The sequence below is a fragment of the Dermacentor silvarum genome, chromosome 10 (genome assembly GCF_013339745.2).
Source record: "Dermacentor silvarum isolate Dsil-2018 chromosome 10, BIME_Dsil_1.4, whole genome shotgun sequence".
Classification (NCBI taxonomy): domain Eukaryota; kingdom Metazoa; phylum Arthropoda; class Arachnida; order Ixodida; family Ixodidae; genus Dermacentor; species Dermacentor silvarum.
Genome location: NC_051163.1, coordinates 124763560 through 124786985, shown reverse-complemented (window position 1 = coordinate 124786985; position 23426 = coordinate 124763560).

Sequence of the window (23426 nt, the reverse complement as noted above, 5' to 3'; positions counted from 1 at the left end):
GCTTGTTCATTTATTTAGCCCTGTAATTTCAAAGCCCTGTTAATTCCAAAAATTATGTTGCGGAACGTAATTTTTAAATGACAGCAACAGGGAAGACATAGAAGCTTCTGTCGAATTGTTTAATTCTCCGATGCGACGTATAGGCTAACAACAGTAGGTGCTCATGAGTGCATGTTATTTTCATAATTCAGAAGAGCGGCGCGAGTTAAGCAAGTTCGTTAAGGTTCATGCTTAGCGGCAGCGTAAAGAATAAGGACGAAGCGACACGACAAACACGGCAATTATATTAGTCTAATATCAAGTGCAACTTTACTTTTTCCCACCGTGGGTTCGTCTTATAGCCGAGTCGACCAAAGTGCAAATTATGCGTCGTTTTAATGAGGAAGTGGAAGGAGCACTGCAGGGCAGTTACGACCATACCACCAGTCGAAGTTTCATTACTCCAGTCCTCGTAATCTGCCGAAAATTGTCAGAGCTTTCCAACAGTCAAAGTTCAGGCTTCATTTCAGACATTGCATTGCGTTGCTAGTAGAATTCCAACGAAAATGTTTACGAGCGCGTAGATAGAACTGTCGATCAAATTGATTGATTTCTGAAGGCTCGGTTAGAAAAGAGTCAGGACATATTGATATTGTTTTAGGCATTCATACGTTGCTGGTCGACATACATCTCGTTCTCGTCGGAAACTCTGACAGTGTTGCTCTTACTCGTTTCGCGGTGTCTTTACTTGCGGCAGTGAATAATTAATTGACAGTCACTTAAGTATCCTTACGTGATTTGAATACGAAAGCATTATGACTTCTCTCATTAATAAGTTACCTCCGTGATACGTGAGGTCGTACATTGTCACGTGTCCTCCACAACTCTACCTGTATCCACCTTAATACACCTTGCTCCCATTTGTACCAACCTTAATCTACTTTGCTCTAACTTGTACAAACGCTATTCTACTTTAATCTACCTTTGTCCCCTCGTCCTAATTTTTACCCACTTCTATCCACATTAATTCGACTTAATCCACTTTAATTAACCCTAATTAACTCTACTCTACCTTAAGTCACGTTACTCTAGCTTGTTTTAACTAATTGCGTGTTATGACTGACGTCATACAAGACGCTTATGTCATCACTGGTGATGATGATCTTTGGTACCACTTGTTGCCTACAACGGCAGCATTTCTGCCTCATGGGACATACCTATGAAGCTTCCGCATTAATAAGAAATAGTTCTCGTAGCTTGGCGCCAATGAAAGTGGTACAAAAAATTAAATAAAAAATAACGTCGTAGCTGAGACTTGCGGTGAATACCACAAGCATTTCATTTTTCATTTCATTATTAAAGCTACTATCAGGTACAACATGGGGCAGTGACAGGAAACGCCTTTTGAACTTGCACAGGTGCATTGTCGGCTCACGTCTTCACTACAGCGCGGTCGTTCGTCAGTCTGCTGTACCCAGTCTCTTAAGCATGTTGGAGCCAGTTCACCATTAAGGAATCCGCCTCACGACCGGCGCCTTCAGGGCAAGCCCCATCGAAAACCTTTATGTTGAAGTGAACGTGTGGTCACTCCATCTTCAGAGGTCATATGCCAGACTTACATATTTCCTGAAAATACATTCAAACAGTGAAAAACCTTCCTATTCCGCCAGAAACGGTACCACGTTTGCCTCAATTTTTCATAACCGGTCCCGGAGCGATGCGGCACTTCTGCCCAGTGAAGAAATTGGATAACAACAAAAGCTGGCACCTCTTGTGTAGCTATCCGCGCCACATATTTGAAGAAAATGAAAATGTGGAGTTTTTGACAAAGTACGTCAAACAGCGAAACACTTAATAATTACTCGTAATTAAGCCCAACATGGAAAATTGGCAGCCTATAAAATATCACCGCTCAATCACTCTGTACAGATGGTTAACCAGCGAACCTGAAACGTGCGGCCCCGGTGTTCATCACTGTGTTAATCGCGACGGTACATTAAAGTATTTCTCATTTATTGGTTACTGTATGGTCATATGGTCTGGCAACTCTGGCGTGCTTCGTTTTCTTCAAGAAGCGTTTTACGACCAGCACTCCCTTTTCGGACAGACCATTCGCTCTCGGGACCCTGGGACTGGAAATCGCATGTGAAAGTCACACGCCCGCGCAAAGTTATGAAACGCACTGGAGGTGAGTTGCGGGCCCCCGTCGGTGTGTATCTCCAGCAGAATGCCGTGCCTTGCAAACATCATTTCTAGTTTTCCGATGACGCTTTCACTCGACGTCTGTGTCAGACGCTCTACTTCCGGTAGTTTGAATATGCATCATACGATACCACGTACGAAACCTCCGAATGTTCACACAGATCTACTCCAACCCTTTCCCACGGAAAACTTGGGGCAGGGCTGTTGATGACCGGCTCAGCCGGTTGGCGATATGCAAACTGGCAGCACGTGCTGCACTTCGCACTGAACTGTTCGATCTGTTTCTGCATTCCCGGCCAATACATAAGAATCCTTGCTCTTGCTTTCGTTTTGTTGAGCCCGAGATGCCTATCATGCAGGCGTTCCAGCATTTCCCTGCGCAGTTGCCTTGGAATAACCACTTTGCAACCCTTCATTAATAGTCCATCTACGTACGACAGCTCCGATTTCACTGCAGCGAATGGACCCGTTATTTGACCTTGTTCTAGCCATGTTATGACTTGCCCCAGCTCTTCGTCTTGTTGCGTCTGTGCCTGCAGTTTTCTTTTGATCTTGTCACTGACGAGACTTTCTAGGACTTGAGCAGCGTGCACGCTGACGCCCTCATCTTCGCTTGGCCGAATGTTGTCTTGAGCTGGGATCCGGGATAGCGCATCGGCTAGTAGCAGCTGCTTTCCTGGCACAAAGTGCAAGGTAAATTCAAAACGCATTAGTCGCAAGAAGAATCGCTGTATACAAGGAGACATTTCACAGAGTTCCGTTTTTGCTATTGCCAATAGAGGCTGATGATCAGTCTCTACTGCTATCTTTGTACCAATAATGAACTCGCCAAATTTCTCGCACCCAAACGTGATTCCCAGCGCCTCCTTTTCAATCTGCGCTTATCTTGTGTCGGTTTCCGTGAGCGCACGCGATGCATACGCCACTGGCCGCCAGCCTTTATCATGAAGCTTCATCAGCGCGGCTCCCAACGCATTCCTTGAGGCATCGGTGCTTATCTTGATTTGTTTCCGTGGGTCGAAAACTGCTAGGATGGGTGCTGACATTAGCAACGTGCGAATACTTTCCCACTCTTTCTGGTGAACGCTACTCCATTCGAAACACGCACTTTCACGCATTAAACTGCGCAGCACCGCTGTTTTTCCAGACAAACAGGGGATGTATACTTTCCGAAATAATTCACTGCGCCTAGCATTCTTCTTACTTCCTGCTTTGACTTTGGGGTTGGCATGTTGGCGACACACTTCACGAGCTCTTCGTCCGGTTTGATTCCTTCATTCGAGATAACGTCTTCAAGAAATTTGATTTCTTGCGAGCCAAATATACATTTCTCAGCGTTGAGCGTGAAACCGGTTGACCGTATTGCTGTCAGTGCTTCCCGTAAACATCTGTCTTGCTCTGCTTTTGTCGTTCCCCATACCAGCACATCGTCTATGTATACAGCACACCAGGGACCCTGTCTAATGCGTCACTGATTTCTCTCTGAAATATTTCCGAAGCAAACATTAGACCAAATGGTAGTCTCAAGAATCTGTATCGCCCGTACGGGGTACTGAACGTGCAAATTCTTGATGACGCATCGTCCAACGGTATTTGATAAAACCGCCAGTTAGCGTCAAGTTTGCTGAACCACTTGGCTCCTGCTAAATCTGCCACAATGTCTTCCCTTCTGGGAAGCTCGTACCGTTCGCGTTTGATGTTCTCGTTTTTGCGCCGCGGATCCATGCAGATTTGAATTCCTCCGCCCTTCTTTTCAACAATGACCAGTAGACTCACCCACTCTGCCGGTTCCTCCATTTTCACGATGATGGCTTCGGCTTCCATGCGCTCCAGTTCGCTTCGCAAAGGGGTCTGTCTCGCGTGTGCCACTCGCCTTGCTGGCACCGCTATTGGTTTGGCTCCGTCTATCATTGTGATCCTGTAGGGACGTTTCACACAGCCGAGTCCTTTGAACAACTCCGGAAATTCTGCCGTTATCTGCTCTGCTAGACTAGTCTGCCTTGAAATGGCTTCACCAGGCCGAAACACTCGCAGGTTGAAAGTCCCAACAACGCTTGCTTGCCTTTCTTAACTATACCACTGTTCACTATCCGAGTGTGATGCAGGACAAAAAACCCGAGGAAGGTGGCAACCAGTCAAATGACAAAGGTGAGGCAGGGGCGTGCAGTGATACGGGACAGAGTTCTAGAAGATCGGCTCGCATCAAGCGCCCGCCATCGAAGCTGTCATACGCAAAGGACTTCGAACAAATTGTGTAGCTTATCGAGTGTATTTTTTTTCGTGTCTATGTTGAAGTTTCGGCGTTTTGTTTTGCTTATTACAGTCGGTTTACTGCAGTACCCTAAGGAAGGATGATGCATCGTCATGTGGCCTGGCAACTCTGGCCAGAATGTGTAGTATACAAAAGAGCACGGAATCATAAACGAGGACTTGCCTTGTCAGCACATCGCTCTCGGTCATCACACGAAGCAGTTACGTCTTAGTGTTTCTTAATGAGGTTACACACACGTTCAGCAGCGACTGAAGTGTCACTGACAATATGCCCGCAGTCCGCCGTCGTCGCATTGCCGCTTGCCATTCATCAAAATTAAATTGCTTCAAAATTAAATATTTTCGTCACGTATGACAATGAATGTCTCATACCGCCCTAAGCAATGGCTCATACTCCCGTAAACGCGACCTCCCAAATACAACGACACAACAGAAGTGAAATTCTACGCTGGAATGATGAGCGGCACATGAGCCACGTGTGGAATAATACGACGACAATGAACGCTGGAGAAGTGGCTTGAGTGCGTTCGCGCCGTTGCACCGAGGGGCGCCAACGAGCCAGCTGTGGAAGACGACGACGACGCTCGAGCCCTTACTGATAATGATAGCTTCTGCGTACCGGCGACAGACGGACGAATCGGCTATAGAGCTTCGCGGTAAAATTACAGTGGCGTTTCACTTCGAGTAGGCGGATTACGCGCAAGTGTATGAACTCCGCGAGCACGCCCAGCAATCCCCGCGGCGTCGAAGCACAAAGGGAAAGGACGCGAACGCGGCGCGTCACTTCCAGGCACCTTCCTCCTCCAGCGCTCGCTTCCTTGGCGGCGAAATAGGCGATTTCGACGATTTCACAAACTCGCAAGCGTATAGCTGTGCTTGCGCATAATTATACGACGAACTGAGGTCATTTTTCGCCTTCTTAGAATTAGCCACACGTCTTTTGCAGTGGTTTCCCTACACACCTCCTAGGTGTGGGGGGGGGGGGGGGTGTACACGCCCTTTGTTTTTCTGAAGGCACCCCCTCAATTCGCAAAGACTTTTCTTGCCGTGGTTCTTACGCGCGACGCCAAATTTTGTGTAATAGAGCCCGAAGAACGGCATATGTAAGGGAAAGGACACATTGTCGATAGCTTGCTTGTGATGGTAGACTCCAACACGAAAGAAAGTACGGTGAATGGGACGTCCACCCTACCTTCAAAGCGTCATGGCCAGGGCGCAAGCTTGGGAAGCGTGCAGCAAGGCGGTGTTGCCGCGTGGTGGCACCGAGCAGAATGCCGCATCCGTCCGCGTCAACGGCGGTGACACGCCGTTTTTAAGGCTGCTATGGACTGCGCCGAGCGTTTACGGCTCGCGCGTCGGGGAAATAGAATAAAGATGCTTCTCGAACAAACTCCTAGGCGCGCGCGCCAGCGAACATGTCCTAGCACGCGGTCACGGCCCTCATCCTCCAGGCGAAGCGGCGCGCGCCGACGGGAGACTGGAGAAAATTCCGGAGCTGTCAAGAAGGCAGAGGGAAAGGGACATAGCCTTCCACGTACTGCGGCGCCTACCCACTTTCTCGACGTCCCTTTCTGTTTCTAGATTTTTCGAGCGCGCTTATAAAGGAGCGTGCCGCATGGTTTAATTCGCTGTTATGTCAGATACAGGCAGACAGAGGCAGTCAAAACGTCACCATCCGATGAACTTGCTGCTGTTCCCAACCACTTCTGACCACAGATTTTCCGCATTACGGCAAGTAATCCTTTTGTTGACTCGCCTTCGCAAACAACATTTCTTGTTTTATTTCGATTTTTGACTTTGTAATAATAAGAAAAACTACATTAATACTGTCGAAACGATACTCAAGCATAATTAGATGGCTTCATAATTAGCGAATCGCCCAATATGTCATGCTTCTTTATATCTTACAGAAATAGATTTTGCGGAATAAAGTGATCAAAATGTTTCAACGGAACATTATATTTAGATGACCAACCTTTCTGGCGTTGTTTTTGATTCAGAGGGCTTAAGACACCGAGATATATGCTACGCCTAATTATAGCTAAACGCTGATTTGTTTGATCATTCTCAATAACAGTCACGCCTTTCATTGCCAGAATCCTGCGCAGAATGTTGACCTCTGTTCATAGCATAATATTCCTGGCATGCTACATGGTATTATTTCTTATTAACGAATGTATTATCTCCCTGGTCGTGTAATTATTTCTTCGCTCATGTTTGCTGTGCTTTTTCCTGAACAGTAGATGATGATGATGATGCATGGTGTTTAATGGCGCAAGGGCCAAGTATGGCCAAAGAGCGCCATGCCAGTGTTTGTGAGTTTGCAGTGGAGCAATGAATTCTGAGAAGTAGATGAGGCGTGGCTGTAAAGGAGCCTAAAAATAATCGCTGTATAGTGCGTAAAATATACATGTACTAAAATCATGGCAATGACTAATGAGGTGTACTATGAAATGGAGAATGCATTGAGAAAGAAGAATACTATATTTAACATATTTAAAATGCAGTAATTGGCAAGAAGCACTACTGCCTAAACAGAGCCCTTGAACCACAAGGGCCTGGAGGCATGTGCTATAAAAAACTACTATCACAGCGGCATCCTCTGCAGAGAGGATGCGCTACGAACTAGTTTGGCTAATAACATGCAGGACCACATCATTCAAAAATTTGATGACTGCTTTGGCATTAAAAAGCGGTTCTTCACCAAGAAACATAATGGGGTGAAGCGGGACATGATATTGGTACGCTTGTGGAAAATATTTCTTTCTTTCTGTTTCGGCTTCCCGGCACTCCACGAGGACATGGAGGACGGTCAGCCTCTCACTACATCTACCACAAGTTGGAGGATCATTTCCATTCAACAGAAAATTGTGAGTACCATATGCGTGTCCTATTCTTAGACGACAGAACAGAACATCAGTTCGCCGTGTTTTCGTTGCGGGTGACCAGAAACCTAACTGTGGCTTAATTAAGCGAAGCTTATTATTTGTTTCAGCGTCCCACAAACGTTGCCAGTGGCTTCGCAGTTTCTTTCGCAGGAAAGGCTTCAAATCTGTTACAGGAACAGCAGTTGTAGGGTTAACAGCCTGAGATGTAACTGATGTGGCCATTTGATCTGCTCGAACATTACCCTCAATGCCTGTATGAACCGGCACCCAGCATATAATTACATGCCGGTTTGTTATATACGCTCTGCATAGCATGGAATAGAGCTCAGTTAGTACAGGATTTTTGTGTTTGCAGAGTGACATCAGGGCTTTAACGACGCTTAGGGAGTCTGTAAATATGATTGCTTTTTGAAGTTTTGATTTCCTTATATGGTTCACGGCCGACAATAGCGCATGGGCCTCAGCAGTAAAGATACTCGTTTCCGGGTGCAGTACACCGGATTGCGAGAAGGATGGGCCGACGGCTGCATATGACACGCCGGTATGTGATCGAGAAGCGTCTGTGTAAAACTCTGCGCATGAGTACTTGGATTGAAGCTCTAGGAAGTGCATTTTAATTTGTGCCTCTGGTGCGTTTTTCGTGACCTCTACAAATGATATATCGCAATCTATGAGTTGCCACTGGCACGGTGGTAACAGTTTTGCTGAAGCCATAAGACAATGTTCAAGAACTGGAAGACCCATTTCCTCACTGAGGTTCCTCACGCGCAAAGAGAAGGGCTTTCTCGCTGCCGGTCGATTCTGGAAGAGTGTGGTAGCGGTCACGTCATTTATAGTTGAATAAGAAGGATGTTCAGTGTTCGCGCGTATGCTCAGAAAATACGTGAAACTGCTATATGAACGCTGCAGATGGAGCGACCACTGATTCGACTTACATAGAGGCTCTGGATAGGACTTGTTCGGAAAGCACCGCTCGCGAGGCGGATACCCAGATGGTGAACGGGGTCTAGTATTTTTAATGCACTTGGCGTTGCGGAATTATACACTATAGCTCCGTAATCGAGGCGTTAGTGGACAAGACTTTTATAGAGGTTAAGCAGACACTTTCGATCCCTATCCCAAGTCGTATACGCGACAGAAGCTTTAAAAGGTTCATTGTATTCAGGCATTTTGCTCTCAGATACTTAATATGAGGAATAAATGTAAGCTTCGAATCTAAAATAATGTTTACAAACTTATGCTCGCTGCTCACAGAGAGCGCATCTCCTTTGATTTCTATACTGGGGACAGGCGTTATGCCTCTCTTGTTTGTAAAGAGTACGCAAGTGCTCTTCTGGGCGTTTACTTTAAAACCGTTCTCATCTGCTTATTTGGACAATCTGTTTATTCCCAGCTGCACTTGTCGTTCGCAGATGGCAATATTGCACGACTTGAAGGCTATCTGCACATCGTCGACATAAACAGAATAAAACATAGTGCATGGGATGACTGTGTGAAGGGAACTCATTTTTACAATAAATAGTGTGCAACTAAGCACGCCCCCTTGTGGCACACCGGTCTCTTGGGTGAATGACTTAGAAAAAGCGTTACCCACTCTTACGCGGAATGTGCGATTGGATAGGTAACTTTCGATTGTGTTGCCATGGACACCCACCGCAGAGAGATCTCGGAGAATGCCGTAGCACCATGTCGTGTCGTAAGCTTTTTCTAGGTCGAGGAACACCGAAAGACAGAACTGCTGATGTATAAAAGCGTCTCTAATATGAGACTCAATGCGAACAAGGTGGTCACTTGTGGACGTACCTTCCCTGAAACCACATTGGAAGGGGTCTAGTAATTTGTTAGTTTCAAGGAAACAGATTAAGCGCCTGTTGATCATTTATTCAAATAGTTTGCACAGACAGCTTCTTAGCGCTATTGGCCTGTAGCTGCTGGCTAGGCACGGGGCTTTGCCTTGTTTAAGCACGGGGATGACTATGGCCTCCTTCCACGAGGGCGGGATATACCCAGCCGACCACATGGCATCGAAAAGAGACAGGAGTGTTTTCAGCGCTTGAGGATGCATGTGCTTAATCATTTCATACATGACACGATCCCCGCCTGGCGCCGAGTTGTTGCAGCAAGTAAGAGAAGCTTTAAGTTCAACTAGGCTGAATGGGCAGTTTTAATCTTCATTTTGTGAACATTTTGATCAAGGGGCTTTCGCTCTGCGTGTTCTTTGAACCTGAGAAATGTTTGTACGTTATGGCACGGACTGGATACATGTTCAAAGTGTTCGCCCAGACAACCTGCCTGGTCTTCCAGGCTCTCACCATGGGTACTGACTAAGGGTAATAGGTGTACCTCCCGGCCTTTTATTTTATTAACTCGATTCCACACTTTTGTCTCACCCGTGTAAGAATTTATACCGGAGATGTACTTCTCCCAACTCTCTCTTTTAGCACGTCGGCGTGTCCTTCTACCCTGGGATTTTATTTGCTTGAAACTAATCAAGTTTTCGGCAGTTGGAGAGTCGCGAAGTCGTCCCCAAGCTTTGTTTTGATTTTTCCGTGCTTGTTTACATTCTTCATTCCACCACGGGATGCGACGTTTATTGGTAAGTCCGTTAGTTTGACGGATGCATTTAGTGGCAGCGTCAATTATAAAGCCTGTTATATACGCCACAGCGTCTTCTATATTAAAGGAGGCAATATCGTCCGTGCTTAATTATGTAAGTTCTCGGAAACGTTCCCAGTTAGCTGTCTCCACCTTCCATCGGGGAATGTGTGCCGAGCATCCATCTTGTTTTGTTAAGTTTAATATAATTGGGAAGTGGTCGCTCCCAAAAGGGTTCTTGATAACGGACCACTCCAGGTATGGCATTAGTGTACTCGACGTGATACTTAAATCTATGGCGGAGTATGTATTATGCGCCACGCTGTAGTACGTTGGCTCTTTCTTATTGAGTATACATGCTCCTGAGGAAAAGAGAAAGTTTTCGATTAGGCGACCTCTCGCATCGCAACGAGAGTCGCCCCACAGTGTGTTGTGCGCGTTCAAATCTCCGACAACTATGTATGTAGCCGGAAGTTCATCTATGTAGTTTTGAAATTCGGTTTTATTAAGGTGATAACTGGGAGGGATGTATATAGAGCTGATAGTGACTAGCTTGTCAAACAGCACCCCTTGGACAGCAACTGCCTCTAGGGGCGTACGAAGTTTCAGTTCTCGACAGGCAACACCTCTGTCAACTACGATAGCAACACCGCCGGATGACACGAATGTGTCCTCGCAGTCCTTGCGAAAAATAGAATATTGTCTAAGGAAATTTGTGTATGTTTGAGGTGTGTTTCTTGAACACACAGCACCCTGGGACTGAACTTGCGGAGGAGTTCTTTAACGTCGTCAAGATTTTGAAGGAGACCTCTGACGTTCCAATGAATTATTTGAGTGCCCATATTAAAAAGAGTTTTGTGCTGTGTGTTTAAGAAGAGAAAGTTAGCTTACAGATCCCTTTAGAGGCCCTGTAATGCGGGGTTTCTCCTTTTTGGAGCGGTCGAGAGATTCTCGCCTCTCCTTAGGCGCTGGCTGCGCCATCTGGCTAGAAGATGTGTCCATCGGCTCTTGCGGCGCGCTGGACACCCGCTCTTGAGAGCGGTTTGTTCGCGTTGAATGCCTCGTCTCAAGAGACGAGACCCTTGAGTCTGGATTTCTTTTCCGTCACACCTCATTTTAATTCGCTTAACGTTGATAACATTCTGTTCACTGAAGCCCTCCAAGAGTTCAGCTTCAGTCAGTTCCAACAAATCGTCGGCTGAGACAACGCCGCGGGTGGTGTTCATGGTGCGGTGTGGGGTTACAGTTACTTGGATGTCCCCAAAGGACACTAGATTAGGCAGCTTGTCATATTGTTTCTGATCATGGAGCTCCAAGAGGAGATCACCACTGGCCATCCTCGATGCATTATAACCTGGCCCAAGAGCCTGAGTTAGGGATTTAGAGACTAGAAAAGGAGAGATTGTTCGTACTTGTTTTCCTGCTCTTTCGGAGTGAATTACATGAAATCGTGGGAAGTTTTGTCTTTGTTGTCCAAAGAACTGGAACACGTCTTCGGTGCGCCCTCGTTTCAGACGGCGATCAGGGAGTGATGGGAAGGAACTAGCCATAAGGATATATGGCTTTTTCAGCAGCAACGCCAGCCACCCACCACGGAGCCCAACAAGGGGACGCTGCAGGGCCTGTAAACACAGGTCCTGCAGACGCCAGCCGTACGTCACCACTACAACGGAATATGAAATAACCTAGGTTGGCTACTCACACAGGGTTAACCCTCGCTGCCAAGAAGATCGGAAGTAATATAGGAGAGAGTAGAAGACAGGAAAGATGAAAAAGCGAGAGAAAGACGAAGATTGGAGAGAGAGACAGGAAAAGGCAACTACCGATTTCCCCCGGGTGGGTCAGTCTGGGGGTGCCGTCTACGTGAAGCCGAGGCCAAAGGGGTGTGTTGCCTCCGCCGAGAGGCCTTAAAGGTCCAAACACTCAGCGTTGGCTCAACCCCCAGGATCCCCTTTTCCCCGGACACGGCTAAGCCGCGCACGGTTAGACGATAGGGTCCGACCCTCGTGTGCTCGGGTACGTGGTGGCGCAGCTCACCAAACGCCTGCTGACGCAGACGCCCCTGCGGGACTGAACAGTAGAATAAAAGTGATAAGTGTTGTTGATGATGAAATAAATTTTAATATACGAGACAGTGTTCCCGAGCGTTTGAGCTTTGCATCACCCTATAGGTGAGAGAATCCCTCATTGCACGAATCCTCTGGCCGCGATACCGTCCTGGGATCTGGTGACAAGATGTCGTTGGGCGTCAAGGGCCGTGGTGGAGATCTTGGCCTCCCACGTCTCGGCGAGTAGGTTCACGTCTGCGGTCGTTGTACGCTTGGTAACGATGTCATCGGGGCGCCACGGGCACTCGAGTAGTAAATGAGCCAGAGTGTCTGGCACGACGCAGATCGGGCAGTTGTAGGTGTGTAGTGTCGGGTGGATGGCGATGCATGAGGATGCCTCGGGTGTACTTGTTGCTCTGTAGTCTTCGGAATGCGGTGCTTTCCTCTTTGGTCAGTTTGGGGTGAGGTGGGGGGTACACCCAGCGTCCCAGTCGGTAGTGTTGGAGGATGGCGTTACACGTGGGGGGTACGGTCTCCGCTTCCGTTGCGTCACCAGGCGGTCGGGGGTCTCGCGAGGCAGCGAGACGCCCGGTTGACGTGATCGCGGGCCGCGGCGTGTGCCGCTTCGTTTCCGTCGAGCAGACTCGTTACAACAGATTATACAGTAGATGTAACGAACACACATGAGAATTCAATGATCAGACTTACAATTTTTTATAGATTACGCCGGCAATCAAGCAGCAACAGCCTATACGGAGCTTCTTCCGTCCTTTGAAAACGTCTACGCAAGATCAAAGTGTAAAACAAAGGGAAGCTTTCGCTACTGTATCTGAGTGTAGCTTTCCGCCAGAAGGCCCGGAACCGACCACCGAAGAGTGCGCTCAGACGAAAGGACATTCATGGGTCCGAGATTCTCCTTCATTGAGGATACAGTGACGGCTACTGGCGGAAAATTTTCAAATAGAGCATATAATGAAGGGAAGGTTCTTGTTGATGGAAAAACGAGTGGTGCATGGATTATTATGCTAGTCAGTAAGTCCAATGCATCCAAGCTTGGTGAAAATACCTCGAAGCACGACGCCTCAGGACACTACAAACATGCTGTGAACATTTTGAGCCTGTCGCAGGTAATTTCAGAGGTCATAAATGAGGCTACAAAAAGTGCAGACTGTATCGGACACGCGTGCTAATAAACTCGGCGCGGATGCATCAGTGATGCGCAGTATGTTCAGCGCACTCGCTCGTGCCCTTATAAGATGTGGCTCAATAAACGTGGTTGTTATTCTTGCACTCACAATGATGATGTTAGCGTCGTCCCTGTGCCCGGTGCACTAGTCGTACATGGTGTCATAAGTCGCCCTTTGACGCCACAGGAAATCGTTCTCGCGTTTAGTACGTCATGGATCGCCCTGAAGACTCCGGAGCCATTACGGCTGATGGGTAACGTTAAGGAAAACTGGAAGCGTTTTAAGCAGAAATTTGAGTTATTTCTGCAGGCAACGACGGCAGAGGACCAGCCGAAAACGGAAGCATCAAAGGCAGCGCTACTGCTGAGCATTGCTGGTGACGACGCGTTGGACGTCTTCAACAACTTCCAGTTCGAGCCGGACGAGGACAACAACGACTACAGCACCGGGGTGAGAAAATTTGACGGCTATTGCACCCAAGTTAGCAATGAAGTGCACGAGAGATATGTGTTCCGTACAAGAAAGCAAGCTGAAGGGGAACCTTTTGAAAAATTCATTCGTGACTTGAAAAAGCAAGCAGCACAGTGTAACTTTGGCACGTTGCAAGAATCGATAAGGGACCAAATCGCATTTAGCACACACAATCCTAGGCTACGCGAGAAAATGCTGCGGGACAGCCAGTTGACGTTGCAAAAAGCAGAGGAAATGTGCAGGGCAGCGGAGAAGGTACCACAGCGAAATGAAGTATGGTGTAAAGGTGAAGACAGTGTCGATGCGGTCTCAAGGCGCCTGTCCCCCTCAAAAGGAGGAAAAGAAGCGAACGAATGTCGCTGTCGCAGGTGCAACCACTGGCACAAACCCAAACAATGCCCAGCCTTTGGAAAGAAATGTCGGTTGTGTCACAAGCCTAACCACTTTGCAAGTTGCTGTGCGTCAGCTGTAGTAAGCGAGGTTAGCAAACGGCAGGACGAGGACTTTGACATCCTCTAGATCACAACAGCAAGACGCGAGAGGGGCTGGATGGTTAAAGCTCAAGTTAACAACTGTGAGTTAAGGTTTAAAGTTCACCATACAACGATAGGACGCAACACATCAAGGAAAAAATACAGGTGAAAGGAAAGAGCGTCACTCGCAACTAACTTTATTCCGAGAAAACATCGCAATATATAGCTGAGCTGACACATGCGCAGCAAGGTTTGACGTATCACCCCACCTAGATGAGTCAAAAAGAATCATGTGCTAGTTAAAAAGCATCTAAAAAATTCAAACTCGTCGCCGCGCAACACCACTGACGTATCGCTAATGCAGATATCTTTTTTTCTTTTTATGTGATATGCCTCGAGCATTTCTCGTGCCAGCACCTCGTTGCTTCTACCCGGAATGCTGATCTCCTTAAATCTTGCGTTACATTTACATGCTTTGCAGTGCGCAGGTAAATGTGTTGAAAGGTTATTCTTAATGGAAAGAGCATGCTCTCTCGCTCTGTCGTTAACACATCGACCGGTTTGGCCGATGTAAACCCTGCCACAGCTGAGCGGAATTTCGTAAACCACACCCACCGCACAAGTGACGTCGGGATTTACATGCCTCTTGCCACATATAGGCTGCTTGGGTGCTTTGGAAATCCGCGGGCACAGGCCTGACAGCTTCCTTGGTGCAGAGAGGACCACTGGGACATTGTACCTATTCGCTACCTTCTTAAGGTTGTGCGCAACCTTATGTACTATCAGCGTCAAATGAAAGCCGAACATCGGAGCGCGTGCCACAAGCATTAGAAACAGCATAGTGCGCGCCGTCCAGTCATCAGCGCAGACAGGCCCACACATGCGGTTTGGTAGCACAGCGCCACCCCACTGAAGTGCGATTTTTTTTTTTGCCTGTGTTCCCACTCGGATTTTTGAAAGGAATAAAAAAAAAGAAAACAGAAGCAAAAATTCTGCAACATTCAGAAGCGCAGGTTTCGCTTCTGTTTTCTTTTTTTATGTTGCAGAATTGTCACTTCTGTTTTCTTTTTTTTTCCTTTCCAAAATCCGAGCTGGAACACAGGCAAAAAAAAAATCGCACTTCAGTGGGAGGGCGCTGTGCTACCAAACCCGATGTGTGGGCCTGTCTGCGCTGATGACTGGACGGCGCGCACTATCGCGTTTCTAATGCTTGTGGCAAGCGCTCCGCTGTTCGGCTTTCATTTGACACTGATAGTACGTAGGGTGCAACTATTGGCCTTGTTTCCATCGGTTGCCGTTCCTACTTTTTTCCTTTTAATTTTTGAAGGAGTGTTTCAGCTACAGCACCAACGACGGAGCGCGGATACCCAGCTGAGTAGAGCCGGTTGACCTGACTGTCAAAGCTCTCCGCCATCCTGTGCGGGCACGATTTCGCTAGCGCACCTTCCAAGCACATAGAAGCAATGCCTCTCTTAATTACTTTTGAGTGGGCCGCATCATAGGGCATCAACTCTTTGCATGATCGGGGACGGTAGGCCCAGCAAATGTGTTCCTCTGACAGCGTGAGGCTCAGATCTAAAAATTGTATTTTGTTGTTAATAGGGAGCTCATGCGTGAAGGCCAGCCCCTTCGCATGTTGTCTGAATTCCATGCTTTGGAACATGTACACAGGAAGTAAGGCTTGGGAATACTACGGCTACGGTCACATTTTTCGTTGTGAGGAATGGTCGGCAGGCTATACTCGGACTTGAAGCAAGTGAAGCGCTGGGGCTAGTCAAGCGTAGTGTCAACGTCGTAGACAAGGCTGAAAACGGCATACTGCTGACAAGATTCAGACATGTCTTCGAAGGTCTCGGTTGTTTGCAGCAGCCGTATAGCATGGTCCTCAAACCTGGGGCAGTGCCAGTCGTGCAACCAGCTCGTCGAGTTCCGGTGGCGATGGAAGAGCCTCTAAAGAAGGAACTGGAACGAATGGTACGTGCCGGCATAATTAAGGTGAATGAACCAACCGACCGGGTCAGCCCTTTAGTCCTGGGGACTAAAGGGCTGACCCCCGAGCTGTCAATAAGTACATAAAGCGGCAGCATTTCCCGCTTCCTAGAGGCGAGGATTTGGAAGCACGTTTAACCAATGCAGCGTACTTCAGCTGCCTTGACGCGAACTCGGGTTATCACCAGATACCGCTTGACGAGCGAACTTCGAAGATCTGAACTTTTTCTTCGCCGTTCGGGAGATACCGCTTCCTCCGTTTGCCTTTCGGCATTTCTTCCGCACCGGAGGTCTTCCAGCAAAGCATGAGTCAAGTATTTGACGGCCTACCAGGTGTACTAGTATACATTGACGACATCTTTGAAAAGACGAAGATGAAGTTTCTGCGAGCCAGAACGCTACTTCTGTAGCTCTGCTGTTTTCGCCTGATTTCTCGGTAAATCTCCGGGTAGCCGTCATGGATTGTTGCACGGATGCAAGTTGACGTCCCCGCGCCTCTGCTGGGGATGGCGACTTCCGCGGTGGCTGCGTCTAGGAAGCGGACCGGCCTCCAGAGCGACACAGACAGCAACGATACCAGTGTCTACTCGCTCAGCAGCGCGGACTTCTCCGATGACGACTTTCAGCTTGTGAGGAGCCGCAAGACGAAACGAAGAAACACCAGGGCTTACTTGTCTTCAAGCACGTCGACTGCAGGTCCAACTCGGAATAGCGCAGTCAGTACAATTTTATTTATACCAGAACTCGCTACCGACAACCTGAGGCGACTCAACCGACAGTCTGTCTCGGTGTTTCTCGAAGCGGTGGCGCCAAATCAAGTCACAGATGTCAGAGTCAACGCACGCAAAAATGTCTTGGCTATTGACGTCATGCATGAGACGGCACGGATCACTTTGAGCAAACTTACGGAACTTGGCGGCATGAAGGTCCACTCGTGCATTACTCTGGACAGTGATACCACTACTGGTCTCATCAGCGACGTGGACGTCTCCATCTCCAGCGCCGACTTGCCGATTTTAATTAAGCCAGCCGTTGATGGCTGCGCTATCACTCACGTGTTTCGACTCGGCACATCCCGCTGTGTGAAGGTAGTTTTCAAGGGCGAATCTCTTCCCTCACACGTCAAGGTGGGCCACTTTAGACACCCCGTGCGTCCATTTATCCAAAGACCACTCCAATGCGGCAACTGCCTGAGGCTGGGTCACGTGAGCGCTGTGTGCGAGAAAACGAGAGTTTGCTCGCGCTGCGCACAACCCCACGCTGCAGACTCCTGTGTAGCCACGGTGCTCAAATGCCCAAATTGCATTGGGTTCCATGATGCTACCTCAAAGGACTGCCCTAAAATGAGGAAAGAAAGGGCGGTCTTGAAGCAGTTGGCAAGAGACCATTCGTCTCGTCGGGAAGCTGTTGCGGCCATTAGAAAGCGACGCTCCCGACGCCGTCGACGCCGTCAGACTTCAAAGAACGAAGATTCCTCTATGAAGAGCGTGGCACATCCGACAACTCCTCCTCCTCCTCTGCCCCCTAGGCCTGGCGGAGTCGAGTCTAATACTGACAAGATCGTGCCGGAGAACAATACTGAAGCCTGGCCCGCGCTACCAAAGCTACAGCCGCCACCACAGCAGAAGCCACAACCGAAACCACAGCGAATACCCCAGCTGAAGCCACATTCGAAGCCACAGCCGACGCCACAGCCGACGCCACAGCCGAGGCCACAGGCGGAGCCACAACCGATGCCACAGCCAGCACCACAGTCAGATCAAAGTGTACAGTGCACAGCGGTAGAGTCCAGAATGCCGACTCCCGATAAATTGCCCGAAGTAGACCGGCAAGTGGTTGTGATGCTTCGGTCCCTTGTAAATACCCTTCGTATACTGTTAAGCAAGCTGCATACTCCGTCAGCACGAAGTGTAGTGCAAGTACTGGATACTCTTAATCCAGTGCTTGCAAGTCTCGAGTAAGCCCCGTGGCTCACCCACCGCCTCCTATTCACGCAACGACCACTGGCCCTTGGTTCATGTCAGATGTCTTGAACGCACATTACCAGCTATGGGACTTGACTTTGGTGTCATGGTGCCTCGCTGCACATACAATGCTCACTCTCTTCCTCTTTTCCTCTTTTTATTCCCCCTTTCTCTTACCCCTTGTGTAGGGTAGCAAACCGGACGTTCGTCTGGTTGACCTCCCTGCCTTTCCTCTCTTCGCTTTCTCTCTCTCTCTCTTGACGACATCTTAGTATGGGGTTCTAGCAAGCAAGAACACGATGAGCGGTTAACAGCAGTTGTGAAAGCTGCCGAGAAAGCAGGCTTGACTTTCAACGCTCAAAAATGCAGGTTTGGGGTGAAAGAAGGGAAGTTTCTCGGTGATGTCATCGGCCGAACAGGCATATCACCTGACCCAAAGCTAATCAAAAGCTTGGTGAAAATGCCGACACCAACGTCTAAGAATGACGTCCAGCGCACGTTGGGGGTGCTTAACTACTTCGGAAAATTCGTGCCGCGACTGTCCGAGCGAACGACGCTTCTACGCGAGCTTATCAAGTCGCGTTCCAATGGACAGCAAACCATGCGCAAGAATGGAATATCTTAACGCAAGTTTTAACCACCGCCCCCCTGCTTGCAATCTTTGATCCCGAGAGAGAAACTAAGATAAGCGGCGACGCGTCGAGGGACGGTGTTGGCGCATTGTTATTGGAAAGCTATAATGGCGAATGGCGGCCGGTAGCATATGCATCTCAGGTTTTAACCCATTCAGAAAAGAACTACGCGCAAATCGAAAAAGAAGCCCTGGGGATATGTTTTGGCTGTGAAAGGTTTCACGAGTTCGTATACGGAAGAAGCGTGCGTATCGAAACGGACCACAAGCCGCTGGTAGCGATCGCACGAAAAGAAATCGCCGACATGCCGCCGCGGGTGCAAAGATTCTTTTTGCGATTACTGAAGTACGACTTTGTGTTGCAGTACGTTCCGGGAAAGCAGCTGGTTCTCACCGACATGTTCTCACGGTCGACATCGGATCCGGGTGGAGAGAAAGTTCGCCCTGAGAACGACGTCGAGGTTCATGCGGTGCAGTCCTTTGGCTACATGGTGACGCCGGAAACGCAGCGACTGCTACAGCTAGAAACATCTCGAGACTGCTATCTGCAGTCGGTCACGAAAAGCTTGGCAAGCGGGCAACCGGTAACAGGTGAACTCGAGCCATTTGCGACAGAACTGTCTTTCGTTAATGGAGTACTGAAATGACCCCTTAATATACACTGTACACGCACGCGCAGAACATGCCCAAGAGCATGGAGAGCACAAGCACAAGCATGGAGAGTACAAGATGGAGAGTAACAAGTATCTAGTCCATCTACAGAGTATATAATTATTGTGAGATGGACGAAAGAGGTAATCAGTATTCGAGCAGTGTTTGTAACTCGGGCATGTGACGCCGTAAATATTGGACTTCCTTTGATACATAATCGCCCTGTACCTAACACTGACCTGTCTCTAAAGAAGAAAAGCGGAGCTCCCACAGAGAGGACGCGATAGATATTTGAAAAATACAGACGGGCGTCTTTCCACACCTGAAAAGACAAAAGGCCATGTTTCCTGACCGATACGCTAAGGTTAAATGCCCGTGGTGTGAGGGTAGCCCCACTTTACATCACGTATGATGGGGCTACACACAAAAGCCACAGACACTTAAAATAGAATTAAGCATACGGAAAATCCTAAACTCGGAGCAGTGGGAGGCACAAGTGTCCAGCTCGGACCTGGAGGAGCACCTGGTTCCCCTGCATCAGGTCCGGCGGGCTGCTAAAGCCAGCGAGGCCCTGGACTAGCAGGCTCCGACCAACTACTCCCCAAACCCTCGTTCCTTTTTCATAAACAAAGTTTCTATTTTTCTAAATACCACATAACAATTCTAAATGCCACTGCCGAACTTTCTTTGATCTTTCTTTGATACATAACCGCCCGGTACCTCACACTGGCCCCTCTCTGAAAAAGGAATACGAAACTAAACTTTTATACCACTAAGGAGGTGTTCTATTCAAGTGTAGCCTGCATTGTACATGTACAATATGCCGCCAGTCGACAGCAAAGTACGTGCACAATTCTCAGAGTGTGTCAAAACTTCAAAATTAGTACATATGCATTTGTAGTTGCTAAAATGTGCATGGACGGACCTCCAAATGGTGGTTTCCGTGCCCACGCTTTCCACCCCAGCATGTCTACCACAACTTTGTGCAAACGTTGTAAGGCCCTTCTCTGTAAAGAACAAATACCAATTGAAAAGAAATTACTAGCTACCGAATCTACTAGGCTATTCGTTTGTAAAAAGTGCTTGGCGATTGCACAACCGCCTTCATTCATAGTGCGCTCGTCTCCTGGCCATCATCTTGGTGTACGAGCAAGTCTAGAAACTCCGTGAGCAAAGAAAGCGGGAAACCACGACAGCACAAAAGCCGCGTCTTGCGCCCAGCCCTTACAAAAAAAGTTGGAGTATTGCTGCAGAAATCTTACAGACTCTGAGTCACCCGGGATGCAGAATACGTGCAGACAGGTGACAGACTTTCTGTCACTTCCTGTCACCTCCCAGCGGGCAATTGGTACACCCTTTCTGCAGAAAGTCTGCAGAGCCTGTGTAGCCGCAGGATGCAGAATGTCTGCAGAAATTCTGTCGAGACTGGGGTCACAGGATGCAGAAAATGAGCAGACATTTGGGAGAATCTGTGTTGCCCACCTATCGGGAACTGGCATGCATTGACGCATGCAATGAAATAGCAGACGCAATAGTATTCTTTGCACTCTTTATTCGTCTGTGATTTCTTCGTCGCTGCCAGGTTCGAAACAAAGGAATGAAGTAGTGAGTAAGGTAAGCAAAGCTTAAAAAGGCCTAGTTTAGCTTCATCGTTTGTTGTGCTGTGACACACAAAGTTAGTGGACGCTAAAACACACAAGTGGAGCACAAACTGTCAGCCTAGCTTAATGAATAAGGATTTATACCCATAGCCGCCAGGTTCAGCTTGATGTTACATGCACTAAAATTGGCAGAGAAAAGATAATAACAATGAATCAGAACCGACCAGGTGACCCACTGGAATTATATAGAGGCGATATGTTATAAATTGAGTTAGGTGATGAGATAGAGACACAGATAGCTCACTCACGCAGGCTGCAGCAACAGCCGCAAGCATGCAAAATGCTTTTCCTATCTCTGTCATGACTTTGCGCGCTTGCTTCTGAATAGGATTTTTGTACTTTCAAAAGGCGGTGTGTAAACGCATCTGGCACAGTGCGCAGCTAAGTTGACTAGGGCATTTACTAGGCTCAAAGTATATCTCTGCTCCCCCGAGACTCTGATTCAAGTACCAGCACACTTATCCTACGTAAGCATGGTTGCATGTGAGCAGTATCTTATAAACAACTGCCTCTTCGCACATGAGAAATTGGGGACATGTTGCGTGCGAAGCGGGAGTTATTTACAAAGTACCCCTCACATGCAACTGTACTTACGTTGTGCACCGAGGCTGGAATCAGAAGCTCTGGTATCACAGATATGCTCCCAGCATAGTAAATGCACAGTCAACTTCGCTGTGCACTGCACGACATGTGGTTGCACACCATCTTTTCAAAGCACGGAAATCCTCCTCAGAAGCAAGCGCAAAGTGACGAGAGATATGATTAAGAACACAGAATCTGTGCAGGCACGGATGTTAGAAGTCTACAAAAAATTGTAACAATAAAGGTAACCAAGGCGCTCCTGCTTTTTTGTCGGGCAACTCAGGAAAGTTGCCAGGTATGAATTATACCAACAAAACCTACACCTCGTGTAAGTGGCAGTGACCGTTTTGTACACACCTTGTCGCAGCATGCAGATCAGACGCTTTGCCGTGTTGTCAGGTAGCAGAAGTGCTGGAGATTCGTATGGGGTGTAGAGATGCCGCTGGCTCACCAAAATCGTGACTTTCCTAAACAATAAAAAAAATTCAGTTTACTGTAATCTCTGTTTTAACTGCAAACTTGTGATTTAACAATATCATGTTATATTGTGAAAAGTGTCGTACAACCAGCTCCAGGAAGCTGCATCTGGCTGTACAAATGTCCGATTATTATATCACAGGCGGTTATTTAACATGTAAATGGCACTGCAGCAAACATGAATCTACTATCAAAAGCTTCACTCAAACGCAGATCTGTAGTAAGTGTAGTGTGAATTGTACTATGAAGAAAATTCTTTAGCACACGAAAAGCGTTCGAAAACCTAATTTCTTTATGCGGCGCAACAAAGCACTGTCCCAAAGGACGATGCGCTGAAAGTGAACAACCCCCCCTCCCCTTTTTCAGGAGAGAGAACAAAAAAAAATTCCGTTTAAAAAGAAACATTTCTGTCGAAATCTCGGCGTCTTAGTAAAATCAGAAACCTTTACAAATACACGAGAACACACAGGACGTCCAACACAAGAAATGCAGGCTGTCTGACGACATTATATAAATAGAACAATTTGTATATAAGCTAAAATTTGGCAATGCGTCACACAAAGCAATCGGGTGCCATCTCACGCAGTCGTCAGCCGTGAAGACAACACATCGACGTACTTCTAGAAATGCGTATACAATATTTCTCGCTGATAAATTACGGACACAAACGGTAACTTTTCCTGATTGAATTTTGTGCCCATTCAGATCAAATAATCCCCGGCGCTAGCACACTTCATAGAAGAAAGCAAATAAACGATAAAGCTTCAGCCAACATCACGTTTCAGGGCAATTTTAATGAAACTGTATGCAATATCTGCACTGCCACAAAACAACGAAGATTCGGAAAGCACATCTATCATTTTTGTCGCTTTAAAAGTCATCTTGCGATCAATATAACAATGTACACTTCACGCACTACAAGAATTCGCGCAAGCGCCCGACTTACCTTTTAGGCGTACTCGGCAACCGCTCCTTCGTGCCACAGGTTCCGCGGCAAGAACCGTCGGTGTACGGCCCATCCAGCGTAAGCATTGTCGATGAACTAGTAGCAAGTGATGGCACGACTTTTAACAAATTCTTCTGTGCACTCTGATCCGATGCGAGCGTAGCGAGAGTACCTGAGGCTTTTCACGAGCCGGCAACAAAGAAAGTGCGACGGGCCTAACTACGATAATCATCGGCGTAGCACACGAAGGATACTGCACGCTACATTACGCGGTCCCAGGGATTTTGGATCAATAAAACACAGAAAAAGCACCACACTTCTCTCGGCTCAGCGTACATACCAATAAACTACACATCGGCCGGCGTTAATGCAGAGCGCACGCACATGTCCCGACATGCCGACAACTGAAGA